This window comes from Spermophilus citellus, assembly GCF_964194105.1.
Source record: "Spermophilus citellus genome assembly, chromosome: 10".
In the NCBI taxonomy this organism is placed as follows: Eukaryota; Metazoa; Chordata; class Mammalia; order Rodentia; family Sciuridae; genus Spermophilus; species Spermophilus citellus.
The window spans coordinates 69,059,085-69,074,254 of NC_138197.1; the positions used below are offsets into that span (position 1 = coordinate 69,059,085).

Sequence of the window (15,170 nt, forward strand, 5' to 3'; positions counted from 1 at the left end):
ATCACTTATAATGTAAAAAGGTGAGAAGAGATGAAGAGATTCCTTAGCAAAGAAATCTGCTCACTAAATGTGTTAGAATACAGTTTTAAATGTAAGATTATGATGTAATTATTGGGTTAAGTACAATTCAAAACACCATGTCTGCACCACTTCTTTCTGAAGGTGATCTTTTAAATTCATTTTTAATGCAGAGGGGCATGTTTCTGAGACTTTTCCCTGGAAACCCAAAATAAACACTTAAAAGGCTGGGGGTGTAGCTCAGTGGTAGAGGCTTGCTTGCAAAATCCTGGGTTCCATCCCTAGCACCAGAGGGGGGAAAAATATGGTATGTTAGAATCCTAAAAATAGTTAGACCTTACATTTCAGTCAGTGTTCAGGGCTCCAAAAATATGCTGTCAAATCAGTATTAGCAATTAATTTACACCTCCCCCCAAAACAGTCCCTGCGGCCACCTCCTGCAAGAGGTGAAAGCAGCTGGTGTATGAGACTTGAGAGAGAGCCCATTTTCCAAGGAAGAACAAAGACAAAGCAAGTGCCCCTCCCCCCTCAGAGAAGCCGCTTGGCTTTGTGTGGTGAACTGGTGCTGCTCCCTCTGGGGACTGCATGGGGGAGGCTACAAATTAGGCTCCTGAGATTAGTTTAGTAACCTTTGGATCAGCAATCCAGAGGGGTGTGGGGAGGTGTGTGCCTGCACGGTGTTAATATCATCTGCTGCGTGTTCACATATTCTCTCCCTGAAGGACACTTGTGCAATACAGTAACAGTCAGGGAGGCATTCCACTCCATTACTTTTGTTTCTCTGCAAATAAATAAGTGTCCTGGGCTGGGGATGTGGCTCAAGCGGTAGCGCGCTCGCCTGGCAAGCGTGCGGCCCGGGTTCGATCCTCAGCACCACATACCAACAAAGATGTTGTGTCCGCCGAGAACTAAAAAATAAATATATAAAAAAATAAAATAAAAAATAAATGTCCTGGATTGGTCCCCCTGATTCACTAAAAGTTACTATATATCCACTGCTCTTTTTTTGTCCTCCAAACCTGAGCTCTCTGTGTTCATCTGGTTGGATCCAGATTGTGAGGGCTACAGTCCAAGTGGTCACTTAGACTTGGAAACACAATTCTCCTTCTCTTCCAGTTGGGTTCCTAATTTTGGTGGTTTTAGTGCCACTGGAAGAAAGACAGGGCCCTGCTTTGAACCACAGTTATGCTCTGGTGGGAGATGGAAATCTTCATGTCAAACAGGGACCTGGTAAACAGCATGACTTCTAGCCACAGTGTTCAGCGATGAATTTGTCCATCTGTGGGTCTTCACTCTTTTATAGGAAAAATGAAGATGTGAGATTCTTAAAGCAATGAATTGCTGCAAGTGGAAGGGACTAGAAAGTTAATACTGAATCATTTGGACAGTGTGAAGGACAGGGCTCTGTAGGAGAAAGCAATACAAAGAGGGAAGCTGCACTTTGGCATCATCTTAGGGGTTACAGTTCCTGGCAACCAGGCAGCTCAAGAGCAGAAGCGCAACTCATCATCTTTCTGTGGGCTTCCGCCATAGGGGGAGAAAGGTGGTACCACAATTCTCTCCCAGTGGATGGCGATGACGTGTTCTAAGCAGATGAATGCAGAGACTCCTGTCAAATGAGCGAAGAGAAAAAGGAAGTGGAGAGAGGAGGAGGGACTCCAGAAATGGCACTGCAACAATCCTGGAATAAAAAAGAGGTGCGGAATTGATAAGTACATACACCTTGAAATTTAACCCCCTGTGCATTTCCCAATTTTTCCTCAGGACCTCTTTTAGTATTTTGTAAATACTATTAAGGCAGTCTAGAATAAATAAAAGCGGACCCCTATCAGATTCCATTTTTCTTTTACATATATATGTGTACACACACACGTTGTAGATGGACACAATATCTTTATTTTTATTTGTTTATTTTTTTATGTGGTGCTGGGGATCGAACCCAGGGCCTCTGGAGTGCAAGGTGAGCTCTCTACCACTGAACTACATCCCCAGCTTCAGATTCTATTTTTCATTCTTCTTTAGGATTGTTTAAAATAATAACATTGTCCTAAAAATAAACCCCAACCTTTGTAGCTTTAAGGAGCATTAAAAACCGTTAAAGCGCTCTGAAACATTGCCTGCCAAAACCATGGTGGGCCTCTAGCTTTTTCCTCCCCACAAAAAGGCGGCTCTGGCTGTGCCCTCTCAGCTCTGTTGGTGAGGGGGTGTAACACCCAACATCCCGACTGCGGGGCGATACTGCGAATGTGCGAGGTCCACGCCCTACCCGAAGCCGCCCGGCGCCTCTGGCGAGCTCTGAGCTCTTTGTCCCTTTTCACCAGCAGGCGGCGCTGTCTTGGGGGAAGCCGCGGACACCGCCCCGCCAGCCACGAAGGCCATTTCCGCAGTAGTTTCGCGAGCTTGTTCTAGCCACGCCTTGCTGGTCTGTTTAGAAACTATCTTTCTTCATCCAGCTTGCTAACTTTGCAGAACGTTGCCCTTGTGACAATTAGTGATATTTGAAAAGTTAGCAAAGAGCTTTTGGAAGAGTGCAACATAAAAACAACAACAACAAAACATGCACTTAAGATTGCATAATCAGTGATTTAAAAAGACTTAAAATGTAATTCGACTAATACAAATCAAAAGGGCCCCAGAAACGATAAGCAAGACAATATGTGTTGAAAATTAGAATGCTTAAAAAAATTTTATTTTTTCCAGACTCTTCGGGGAACAATTCGCGAAAATTCAGCTGCAGCGTCATCTGCTGGACATGCCGCGACACTGCAGGTCCCTGCGGCGAAGAAGATGGGGTTGCAGTTGAAAGCCAGGCTTTTTGCCCAGGAAAGGCTCTGGCAGCAAGGTAGTATTCACATGCATTCTGCTTTATCTAAAAAGAGAGTAAATGACCCTTACTGCAAAATAGCCTTGTCTGGGTATTGAGGAGCTCTCAGCCTACATAAACCGCCATTTATTCTATTGGTGGTCTTTTAGGAAAGCCTGGGGCTTTGGGAGGCCAAGAGACATAATTCATTTCTCTACACCCACCTTTCCCTCAGGCATAAGGCAAAAAACTATGTATTCTATGTTTGCACACAGGGGAGTGTGTGCCAAGGACAGAAGTCATGCTGTACTTATTCTATTGAATGGAACTGATTTTGCAAAATGGAAGGAATTTCAAAGGTGAAGAGGGTGACAGAAATAAAATTAATCTGGGAGTTGGGAGGTGTTGAAATGTGACCTTGGCGGTGTTTGATATAAGATCACTAAGCCAAGCTACCATTTTCAAACTTTTAAGTCAGTTCTAATTTACTTGAAGATTTTTCTATTTAGGATACTGCAGACCCTTTTCCACACAAAGGTCTAAACCCATTTGCAAACACATTTATATACATACTTCCAACATAAGCCTGCATTCAACATTGTTGCAATTTTTTTAAAGACCATAATCAGAAAATTCTTAGAAATAGTAGAAAGCAGAATTTTTGATTAGATTAGAGTTGGCCCACCCATCTGGGAAAATATGGTATCACTTACAGAAGCATTTGTAATAGAAACATATTATCAAATGATTCTGTTCCTATAGAGCTTAATAGTTACTTTCTAACAAAACTGAGTTTTTTGTGTGTTGGAATGAATTTGTATTGGTTTTCCTAAGAGATGAAGTGAATTTGTCAACAATGTAGCCAACTGGATCCTCACTGGTTGTATAGTCCTTGAGGTTCATGTCATTTGACTTCCATATAAAGGCAGTGTTTATATATATATATATATATTTTTTTTTTCTAGGTGTAGATGGACACAACACAATGCCTTTATTTTAATGTGGTGCTGAGGTTTGAACCCGGGTCCCACACGTGCTAGGCAAGCGCTCTACCGCTGAGCCACAATCCCAGCCCAAAGGCAGTGTTTTATAAGGTACATAGACAATACCTTTGGTACTTCAATAACTAAGCCCTTTTTGGATGAGAACTGTCTGATTCTATTTCCATAGGGATCACAGATAAAACATTAATCCTATATAGGGGTGCTTAAAGAAGATGTTCAGACAACTAAGAAATCAGGAATGAAAATCCACTGTGGCAATGAATGGATGTACTGTATCAGAGAACTGGAAGACTGAGGATTTGGTTTTGTTTTTTTTCCATTAGTGGACATTGAACCCAGGAGAGCTTTACCACTGAGCTAAATTCCCAGTCTTTTTTAATTTTTGAGACAGGGTCTTACTTAGTTGCCTAAGCTGGCTTTGAACTTTAAATCTCCTTGCCACGACCTCATGAATAGTAGGATTCTCAGGATATTTTTTGTTTGTTTGTTTGTTTGTTTGTTTCCTATTATGAATGAACAAAGAGGTATTAGGTTCCAAATTGTGCCCAGTATAGAAAATATTTAATGGCTGATGCCACATACCTTCCTTATAATGTATTTGTAGAGAGTCTTTCACTGAAATAAATAACTTGATAACAAATAGTACAGCACATGTTGGCATCAAAGTAGAGAATTGAGCATCTCTCAGCCAAGGTACTTTTAGGACCTTTGGCTGAGGACAGTTCTGGGAACAAAGGTGAAGCAGTGAGATTCCTTGAGCCCTCCCAATCTCCTCCTCTTATGTGGCACAAAGAAGTTCCTTCATACAGAATATTTTCTCTTGTCTGGTTCTCTTTATTTTATTAACTATTTAGAAGGTGCCTCACCCTCAGAGCAGAGACATAACACAAACAACCTGTCACTTTGCTCACAGACATCAAAGTTCTATTTCTGGTGAGCCCAATATAAAAAAAGTATCCATTCTCCCAGCAGTTGAGCTCAAATATTTGTGTTTGGCAAAAAGCAAGGGAAAATATTTTTAGAGATGACCTCTTTCTTGACTTTCAATTTGTTTTATAATTAGACTTTTAAGAGTATATAACTATTCTCAGAAAAGCCTGAAACAGATTTTTTGAATGTGGAAAAAGTTTCTCTATGGACCTACAGTTGAGTTAGTGTGCAATCTGTAGCACTGCAAAAGGAATGATGATGATGATGATGATGATGAGGAGGATAATGTTAGTGTCCCTCATGGATGAAATGGTGACTCGAAAGCTGGCCACAGTGATACACACTTGTTATTCCCAGCTACTTGGGAGGCTGAGCTGAGCAGTTTGAGGACAGCCCTCATCTCTTAAAAAAACAAAAACAAAAACAAAAACTGACTCCACAGAAAAATTGTCCTAACAATGTTGATTCAATTCATTTTTGTGTGCTCACAATACATAGCTCCATTCTTCTCCCTGAAAAAAAGTCAGGTTTCTCAAAGGGTTTTGGCCTTCTGACCACTTTCTCTGAGAAGACGTCTTTGACCCCTCAAGTGTATGGAGGGTACCCCTGCTATGAGTGGGCAACACCTCATGGTTCCCCATCACAAACTCTTACAATATCATATAATCATTGTTTATCTATCTCCCATACTAGATGATTAAGTTCTGTGCAAAAGGACCCAAGGCTATTATGTTCATTTTGCATCCTCCATGCTTAATTAGTTCCCCAGACTAAGCAGATATTAGGCAGGATTTCAACACACTGAGATGGGAGGGAAGGGTACTTACAATGGAGGAACTGGCATGAGCACATACAAAGGTATAGGCCTAGAAGAGTGCCAAGGAGCATGAGAGTGGTTTGGGTAAAGCCTGATGGAACTAACAGGAGATAAGGTGGTCAAGAGTCTGGGTTATGACCTCATTAATGTTAGTTGAAGGCAGTGGTCACTATAACTTGAGATAGATGCAAATGATGTCATTTCTGGTATAAAAAAAGAAATTTCTGGTGTATTATATATTAGATAAGTGTTTTACATATATTTTCATCAAATGCTTAGAGCCACTGGTCTAATTTTTACCATTTGTAGAAAATGTTATTTAATTGGTTCCAGTCCCCATGGCCAAACCAATTAGTCAAATAGAATTATTTTCTGGGGGCTGGGGATGTGGCTCAAGTGGTAGCGCGCTCGCCTGGCATGCGTGCGGCCCGGGTTCGATCCTCAGCACCACATACCAACAAAGATGTTGTGTCCGCCGAGAACTAAAAAATAAATAAATAAATATAAAAAAAAAAGAATTATTTTCTGTCAGAAAAAGTTTAGCCTTATTTTTTTCAGTTAAAAAATACATATGTATATAAACTGTAAGACCTTTCACTTTCTCTCCTGTGACTTCTAATTCTAATTCTAATTCTGTGACAGGCACAGAGGCTTGCCATGAATTTGTCAAGTGGATGAAATAAGGTACTGTCCTGTCATTGTTTCTCTTTGATCTCAAGAGATTCTCCCTCAGGCATGATGCATTCTCAAATGAATCAAATGATCCCTTTGCTTGGGAACTGAGCACATATACAGTTCAGGATGGCTGGGGGATACCTTTCTGTTGTGAAGGATAAGGGCAATGGCCAAGAGGAGGGTGGAAAACCAACCTAGTGCAAGCCATTTTCAAGCAGATCATTTTCCAGAGAGGGAACATTTGGTAATTCAGAATCTGGAAATTGAGCCTTTTTACACTGTCTGTATTATTTAAATTTGCATATCATTATGCTTATATTTTATATAAATTATTGTTATTTTTATTTAGGAGATCTAGACCTGAGACTATGCTTTCATAGAACCTGGATTTTATCTTATAGACCAGTGGTCTCCAGACCGGGATGTGCAGAAAGTGCAGAGAAAAAAATATTACAAATTCTATTTAAACATTATTAGGTTATTCTCTTAAACTTTCTATTTTGATAGATGTTTATACTTTACATAAAGTAGGAACTGAGGATGTAGCTCAGTGGTATATAACTTGCCTACCATGTGGCAGGCCTAGGTTCAAATCCCAGCACCGCATATAAATAAAAATAACAATAATTTATATAAAATGTAAGCATAATTATATGCAATTTTAAAATAAATTACATATGCAAATATCTGCATATATAGATGCATCCAGTTTATATATAAGAGAAAGAAGTTGTATATTACTAAGCACATGTAGTCAGACAAAATCTGGGCATCACTCATTTTTAGGGACAGTAGAGAAACATTGAAGGCTTCTGAGTAAGGCGGTGGAAAGGACATAATTGTTGACTAGAGCTGATGTCAAGGAACAGTGCCAGGCATCAAGGGGGATATATAGAGGTACCATACCTATCTTTTTTTTTTTTTTTAAGAGAGAGAGAGAGAGAGAATATTTTTAATATTTTTTAGTTGTTGGCAGACACAACATCTTTGTATGTGGTGCTGAGGATCGAACCCGGGCCGCACGCATGCCAGGCGAGGGCGCTACTGCTTGAGCCACATCCCCAGCACCACACCTATCTTTAAATAGCTGGCAGTCTGATATGTAGAAGAACAAGTAACAATAATGAATAATAAATGGCTCATGGCTAATTAAAGGAAGGAGGATGAGGAAGAAATTTAAAAGAACATAAAAAGTAATTTTAAATTCTGTTTTTAAACATGCATTGCTTGCAAAAAGAATTGAATTGTTAGCAAGGCCCTAAATGGGGCTCCAAACGGCCTTACCACAATATTTTCATTTTGAATTCCACACATTCTGTTTGGTTATGGTCTGTTTTCTCCATCTTTAAGCACCAAATTGATGTTTAACTTTTGATTTGGAGGATCATAAACTTCAATTCTTAGAAGATATACTTAAAATATGAAATCTTGTGATTAAAAAGGATTTATATCACTGGTTCTGGTCTTTCAGAAGACAACTAATATAATAGTTAAAATATCCAGGGAAAAAGGAAGTTGGAGGGACTAACTTGAGTAGCTTCTCTATTTTTAGAAATTCTGTTATGACCAAAATTTCCCAGAGAGGGGATTTTTCTAAAGTTCCCAAAGAACACCATAATAAGACATAATAATACCTTACAGTTCTGTATAATAGATCAAATCTCAAAAGGTTCTCATGATCTTTTCCCTACATTCCCACCAATTATGTCTCCTCTGTGTAATGATAAGAGAGGTGTCTCAGACTCAGTCTGAGGAGGAACTCAGTCCTCCTGACAAATACTAAGTAGGAAAAGGACTCTGAAGCCCCCAACCAGATGCTTACTCAAACCAACCAACCTACCGACCTTTCTTTCTTTCTTTCTTGGTATTGGGAATTGAACCCAGGGGTGCTTTACCCCTGAGCTATACTCCTCAGCCCTTCAGCTTTCTTTTTTCTTTTGAGACAGGGTCTCACTAAGTTGTCCAAATTAGCCTGAAACTTGTAATCCTCTTGCCTCAGCTTCCTGGGTTGCTGAGATTACAGGAGTGTGCCACTGCTCCTGTCTTACAATAGCTGGGTCATGAGAAAAACCAAAATGGCCAGGTTTAGTGATGCATGCCTGTAATTCTAGCCACTCCAGAAGCTGAGGCAGGAGGATTGCAAGTTCAAAGCCAGCCTTAGCAATTTAGCAAAGTCCTAAGCAACTTAGTAAGAGTCTATCTCAGAATAAAAAATAAAAAGGGCTGAAGATATAGCTCAGTGGTAAAGCACCTCTGGGTTCAGTCCCCAGCACACACACACACACACACACACACACACACACACACACACAAAGTATCTTTTCCCCTGTGCTGTCATACCCCAACAACACAGAAGACTTCCATAACCTCAAAAGATGAGGGGATTTCTCCCCCTGAGGAAGTAAGGAGTCAGTTTCACAGTGACATCAGCTGGGTATCCTCTAATCTAATTTATTTCTGACACTATCTACCTGGAGATAGTGTCTGATCCTTCATGTTAAAAGTTTAGTCCCAGAGACCCCCCCTTCCCCCAACCCCACTGTAGATGTCAATCACAAGCCTCATATTGTTTAACCTGGGCTTCTGACCAATCCACTATAAATCAGGATTCCCATAACCTTCTTAGGTTTGATGAATTTGCTTGAATGGCTCACGAAACTCAGGGAAATACAAATTACTGGTTTATTATAAAGGATATTAAAAGGATACAGATGAAGAAATGCATCCCTCCAGGAATCTTCATGTGTTCAGCTATCAGGGAGCTCTTGAACCCTGCCTTTTGGGTTTTTATGGAGACTTCTTTGCATAGGCATGGTTAAAGCATGGACAACCGTGTCAAAATATGATTGGTGGAACTGGGGTTGTAGCTCAGCGGTAGAGCGCTAGCCTAGCATGTGAGGCCCTGGGCTCGATCCTCAGCACCATGTAAATAAACAAACAAACAAATAATTAAATAAAGGTACAATACCTTTGTGGCCAACTACAACTAAAAAATAAGTATTTAAAAAATATGTTTGGACATAAAGGGCATAATCTAACGCTAATAGACTGGTTGGGGAAACCCAGCAAGACATGTCTGCTTCAGCATTTTTCTTAGCCTCTCTGTTTAGTATTCCTCTTTCCAGGGCATGGGGCAGGATCCCTCTGGAATGAGGAGGATCTTATAACCTACTGTTAGACAAGGCAAATCAGAGAATTTCTTTAGGGATAGCTCCAAGACTGAAAAGTATAGTGGGGAGGGAGATTAGAGTTCTTAGGAAAGAACCCGCCTTGGGAAAGAAATTCTAGTTTCTGTGGTCTGCCTTGGGAGGGATTTTGAGCCAAGAAACATGAATAACAACCAAAACAATACATATAATTATATCACAATAACACCATAGGTATTATTTTGCCATTTAACAGAAGAGCAGAACCAAGACTTGGAAAAGATAGTGCCTTTGCCAAATAACACAGTTGCTGACAGAGCTAGAATTCAATCCAGGCCTGTCTTAGAGCCTGTTTTAATGCCTAGGCAGTAACTGGTAATTTTTGATAGGACATTTCAGTAGCTTGGTAGAGGCAGAAGACAAATTACAAGGGGATAGTCCACATTATTATTATTATTATTATTATTATTATTATTTTGTAGTTGTAGATGAACAGAATGCCTTTATTTTATTTGTTTATTTTTATGTGGTGCTGAGGTTTAAACCCTGTGCCTCACACATGCTAGGCAAGCGCTCTGCTGCTGAGCTACAGCCCCAGCCCCAGTCCACTTATTTATCAAGTATTTATTGAGGAGGGTGAAACTTCCAACTGTGGAACACTGAGGAGGTGGATATCTTCCTGAAAAAGCAACTACCAAGCTGGAAAACAATGGACAAACAACCATTTCTAGCACTGTGAAAATGAATCAAAGATATATAATAATCTGAAGTATATTTATGCCTGAATAATTGCTGAACATCATAATAACAGGGGAATCTGTGGCATTCTTGCCTGAGGATGCTCCCATTCCCAGCCTTCCCCTTAGCATAGAGATTTTTCCTAGAGGTTTCGGGGCAGGGCAGGGATATTGTGAGGACCAGCTTTTCAGCTACTATCCAAGAGGACTTGGCTGATTTGGAGTAGGGGAGGGCTATTGTTCTAACTCCAGTTGTGGCTGGAAAAGCATATTCCTAGGTGTGGTTATGTACCTGCACAGTGGAGACCAGAGAATGTGAGGTTTCCACATACTTCCGGCTGACTCTGGGGCTGCCGGCACAAAGCAGATGGGAAAGGGTCCAACAGAAAGTAATAATATGCCCAGACAGAACTGAAGATGGCCTGGACTTTGAACTGTGTTCCCCGTCCCACACAAAAAAATCATAATCATGGAATGAAAGCCCTATTGGCTTGAGGTATTTGTGTTAGTCAACTTTCTGTCACTGTGACAAAATACTTGAGAGAAATCAAAGGACAAAATTAAAGGAGGAAGGATTTATTTTGCCTCATGGTTGCAGGCATGGTCACTTGGCTCTGTTATTTCTGGATCTGTGATAAGGCACAGCATAAAGTTGGGAGCATGCGTTGGAGCAAAACTGCTTACCTCTTGACAGCTAGAAGCAGAAAGAAAGGATCTAGGGACAAAATACACCCTTCAAGGGATCCTGCCCCATGCCCTGGAAAGAGGAATGCTACACGGAGAAGCCAAAAAAAATGTTGAAGCAGACATGTCTTGCTGGGTTTCCCCACCCAGTCTATTAGCATTAGATCATGCCTTTTATGTCCAATCATATTTTGACATGGCTATCCATGCTTCAACCATGCCTATGCAAAGAAATCTGTATACCTCCAAGGACCTCCTTCCTCCAACTAGGCCTCACCTCAAGTTTCCACCATTTCTCAATAACTATAATCCATCAATGGATTAATCTATTGATGAGGTGAGAACCCTCTTGGTCCAATCCCCAAAGCCCCACCCTGAATACTGCTGCATTGGGAACCAAGTTTTCAACACATGAGCTTTTGGGAAACATTTTAGATCCAAACACAGCACAATTTTTTTTTTCCCATCAGTTGACTACTTAGGGAGAGGTGACCTCTAGGAAAATAATTTTAAAATAATTTAAAAAAATTAAAAAATTTATTTTGCAGTTGTAGGGATTGAACCCCGGGGTGCTCTACCATTGAGCTATATCTCCACTCCTTTTTATTTTGAGACACAGTCTTGCTAAGTTGCTGAGACTGTCCCCAAACTTGGATCTTCCTGCCTAAGCCTCTGGAGTAGCTGGGATTACAGGCACATACCACCACATCTGGCTGGAATTTAGCCATTTTTAAGAGAAAATAAACTGAGCAGAGATATCACCAGACACACACTTCAGAGGAAAGAGATTTCATAGATTTAGCTCAGGCAAGTTACTAAACAAAGAAACCCACTGACCAAAGCACACTCTTGAGAGAGGAAATCAGAGTACAGAATTGCTATATTATCTAAACTATCCAGTTTTCAATAAAATATGCAAAGAGATGGTAAAATATTATGCATTCTCAGGAAAGGCAACAATCAACAGAAATTGAGTGTCCAAAGTTGGATTTAGCAAGCAAAGGCAAAGAAACAATTATAAATATGATCAAAAACTAAATTCACATTTAAAGAATCAAAGGCCAGGCAAGGTGGCACATTCCAATAATCCCAGTGACTCAGGAGGCTGAGCCAGGAGGATCCCCAAGTTTGAGGGCAGCCTCAGCAACTTAGTAAGATCCTGTCTCAAAATAAAAATAAACAGGGCTGGGGCTGGGGTTGTGGCTCAGAGGTAGAGCACTCGCCTAGCATGTGTAAGACCCTGGGTTCAATCCTTAGCACCATATAAAAATAAATAAATAAAATAAAGGTATTGTGTCAAGAAATAAAAAGGGCTGGGGCCAGGCACAGTGGCCCATGCCTGTAATCTCAGTGGCTGAGATAAGGAGGATCACAAGTTCAAAGCTAGCTTCAGCAATGGAGAGGCTCTAAGCAACTCAGTGAGACCCTGTCTCAAAAAAAAAAAAGGGCTCGGGATGTATCTCAGTGGTAAAGTACCCCTGGGTTCAATCCCCAGTACCAGAGAGAGAGAGAGGGAGAGATATTTAGTTTAAGGGCAGGGCACCTGGGCAATTTAGTGAAATCCTGTCTCAAAGAATAAAAAGAGCTGGGGATGTAACTCAGTGATAAAGTTCCCACTGGGTTAAATCCCCAGTGAGAAAGAGATGTATATGGATACATATGGAGAAATATATGTATGTATGCATATATATATATATATATATATATATATATATATATATATATAGAGAGAGAGAGAGAGAGAGAGAGAGATATGTCTATGTCTATGTCTTTACTTGACTGGGAATGTAGCTCAATGGTAAAGGACCTCAGGATTCAATCCTTAGAACAAAAGAAAAGAAAGAAACAAAGGAAGACAAGGCATAGTGGTATGCACCTGTAGTCAGTCTGGAGGCTGAGGCAGAAGGATCTCTTGAGCCCAGGAATTCAAGGCCAGCCTGGGCAACATAGACCCTATCTCAAAAAAACTAACAAATAATATATAAGAATTAATGGCATAATAAGGAATACTAAACAAAGATGGGAGTGTTGGCACACACCTGTATCCCAACAACTTGGGAGGCTGAAGCAGAAGGATCAAAAGTTTGAGGCCAGTCTGGGCATCATAGGGAGACCTTGTTTCAAAACAATAAAACAAAATAATATTTAACATAAAAGTTTGCAGTAAAGGAGGAAGAGAGGAACAAAAAAGACAGGGAACTTATAGAAAAACAAATGCCAAAATGGAATGGCTCCACTGGCTTGGTCTCCAGTGAAGGCTAAAGGCAGATGGCATCATGGCAGGGGTGTGAGCAAGAAGGGGAGAATACATTACCAGACAGAAAGCCAGGCTCAGTCTTTTGTAACAGCTTGCTTTCATGACCTAACTCAGAGGTCCCACAAGGACTGCCTTATTCCCTTCTGAGGGCAGCACCCTCAATAACCTAAGAACTTCCCACTAGGTTTCACTTCTTAGAAGTCCTACCACCTCTATACCGTTAAACTGAGGAGAGAGCCTCCAACACATGAACCCTTGAAGGACAAACCACATATCAACTATAGCACTTCTCAAGACTCTCTATCCTTCTCACTTGGCTTTATTTTTCTTGATACATAGTGTCTCTTTCCCAAATGCAATATATGCACCTTAACTATTTTGTCTTGTCCTCAGTTCCTAGTATAGTTAATGCCATCCACATGCTAGGTGCCAAACAAATAATATAACTTAGCATTTCTAGAAAATCTTTATTTTTCAGAGAGCTATATAGAATACTAAATTATATTTCATTTTCTAAATAATGAGACAGAGATTCACTCAATCAGTTGTGCTATAGCTAAAATCCAGGTTTTGCCATCTCAATCCAGGAACCCAAGCTGTTTCAGAACAAATATTAATCCTCACCCTGAAGATGGGGAAATTCAGATAAAATATTGCTAGGGACACTGGCAGAGGTCATGCTATCTAATCAGATAGTCAGATTTCCCAGTTCCTAGCAATTGTAATGGCCCTGAGAGGTTTCACTCTTATCTCTGAGGAATCAATAAAGTCTTTACTATAATATTGTTGTTTGAATTTTTATTTTCCCTGTCCCACAGTGTCTTTCCATCTATGTTTTACCCTGTCCTTTAGAGGTCAGAATTATTCTGTTGCTTGTTAAGAAAGTAATCACTACCTTCCCAATGAGCTAAACTTCTCATCTCAGTCTCCATAACAATGAGCTTGGGGCCAGGCCATTTGCGCCTGTAGACCATGAAGCCCCCAGTGCAATGGAGCAAACCAGCACCAAGGAAACAGCTTGCATAGCTTGTTAGGTGACCTCTATTGCAGGTAATTTTTTTTTTTTCCTCTCTGGAACAACTGTGGTTTACTATAAGTGATTTCAGTCAGAATAAAGAGGAAAAGCAGCCTGAATTTAAAAATTGTTTCTTTGGTTTGAACACAGTTTTTTCCTTCACACTATATGAGCTGGGCTCTCTGTCCCTCGGGCTCTGTACAAATAAACAGAGCTGCTGAGGGAGCATGGTAAGTTGATTTTTGTAGTTACAGGCTGTTCCACATCATCCATTTACAAGGTCAGTGGGGACCACAGCTTACCAACACAGAGAGCTATGTAATTTAACACAAAGAAATCTTGATCTATCAGAAACATGTGAAGACTCTTCAGGGTTTCTAAATCACTTATATTCCTGACTGTAGTGGAACAACATATGCCAGAGGGTAAGGAAAAAAGTATATGGACTAGAGGATCAAAATAGCAAAGTGCTATAAATTTATTTTTATAGCCCTGTATGAATAGATCCACATTTGTTGGAGCTCTGAGCTACATCTCCTAGCTGAGGAGTTTAGGGACAATTCCAGATTTGGATGATTTTGGGGAAATAAACATGTAATTAAAGTTGTAGATGTAAAAGTGGTTCCATACTAATGTTTTTGGAGAGGAGACAGTGGTTCAGAAGTGCTAGCCTTGAAGCCAACCTCCTGAAGAAAAAAGGAGGTGTTTCCAAAGAAAGCTGGGCTGAAGGCAGCATGGGCCAGTGTATGTCCTTAGATCAGTTATTTAACCCCGTGAGCCTCATTTTCCTCTACTGTAAAAATGGAGGTAATAACAGCTTCTACCTCATAAGACTGTCATGGAGAATAAATAGGTTAAAGCATGTAAATCCCTCAGTCTAAGGATGAAAGCCATGTGCAGTGATACCTGTGCTAGTGGTAGAGGAGCTGAGCTAGATGAGGGGTGAGATAGTAAAGAAGTCAGAGGGTGTTTAGAACCCAGGAGATAAAAAGGACTAGAAAAGAACCTTGAGGGCAGCTGTGAGTGTAGTTCAGTGGCAGAGCATGTACTTGGCATGCAAGAGGCCCTTGGTTTCATCCCCAAT

At 40.5% G+C, this 15,170-nt stretch overlaps 1 protein-coding gene across 1 annotated transcript in view; it reads left to right on the forward strand.

Moving 5' to 3' along the window:
• Positions 1 to 2,718: 2,718 nt before the first annotated feature.
• LOC308657609 (tubulin alpha-1C chain) overlaps positions 2,719 to 15,170 on the forward strand; it is a 37,107-nt gene continuing 24,655 nt past the window's right edge. Inside the window, exons 1-2 of the mRNA XM_081309440.1 lie at positions 2,719 to 2,860; positions 6,215 to 6,256. The gene's annotated coding sequence lies outside the window, so the exon portion shown is untranslated. The remainder of the gene's footprint in view (positions 2,861 to 6,214; positions 6,257 to 15,170) is intronic.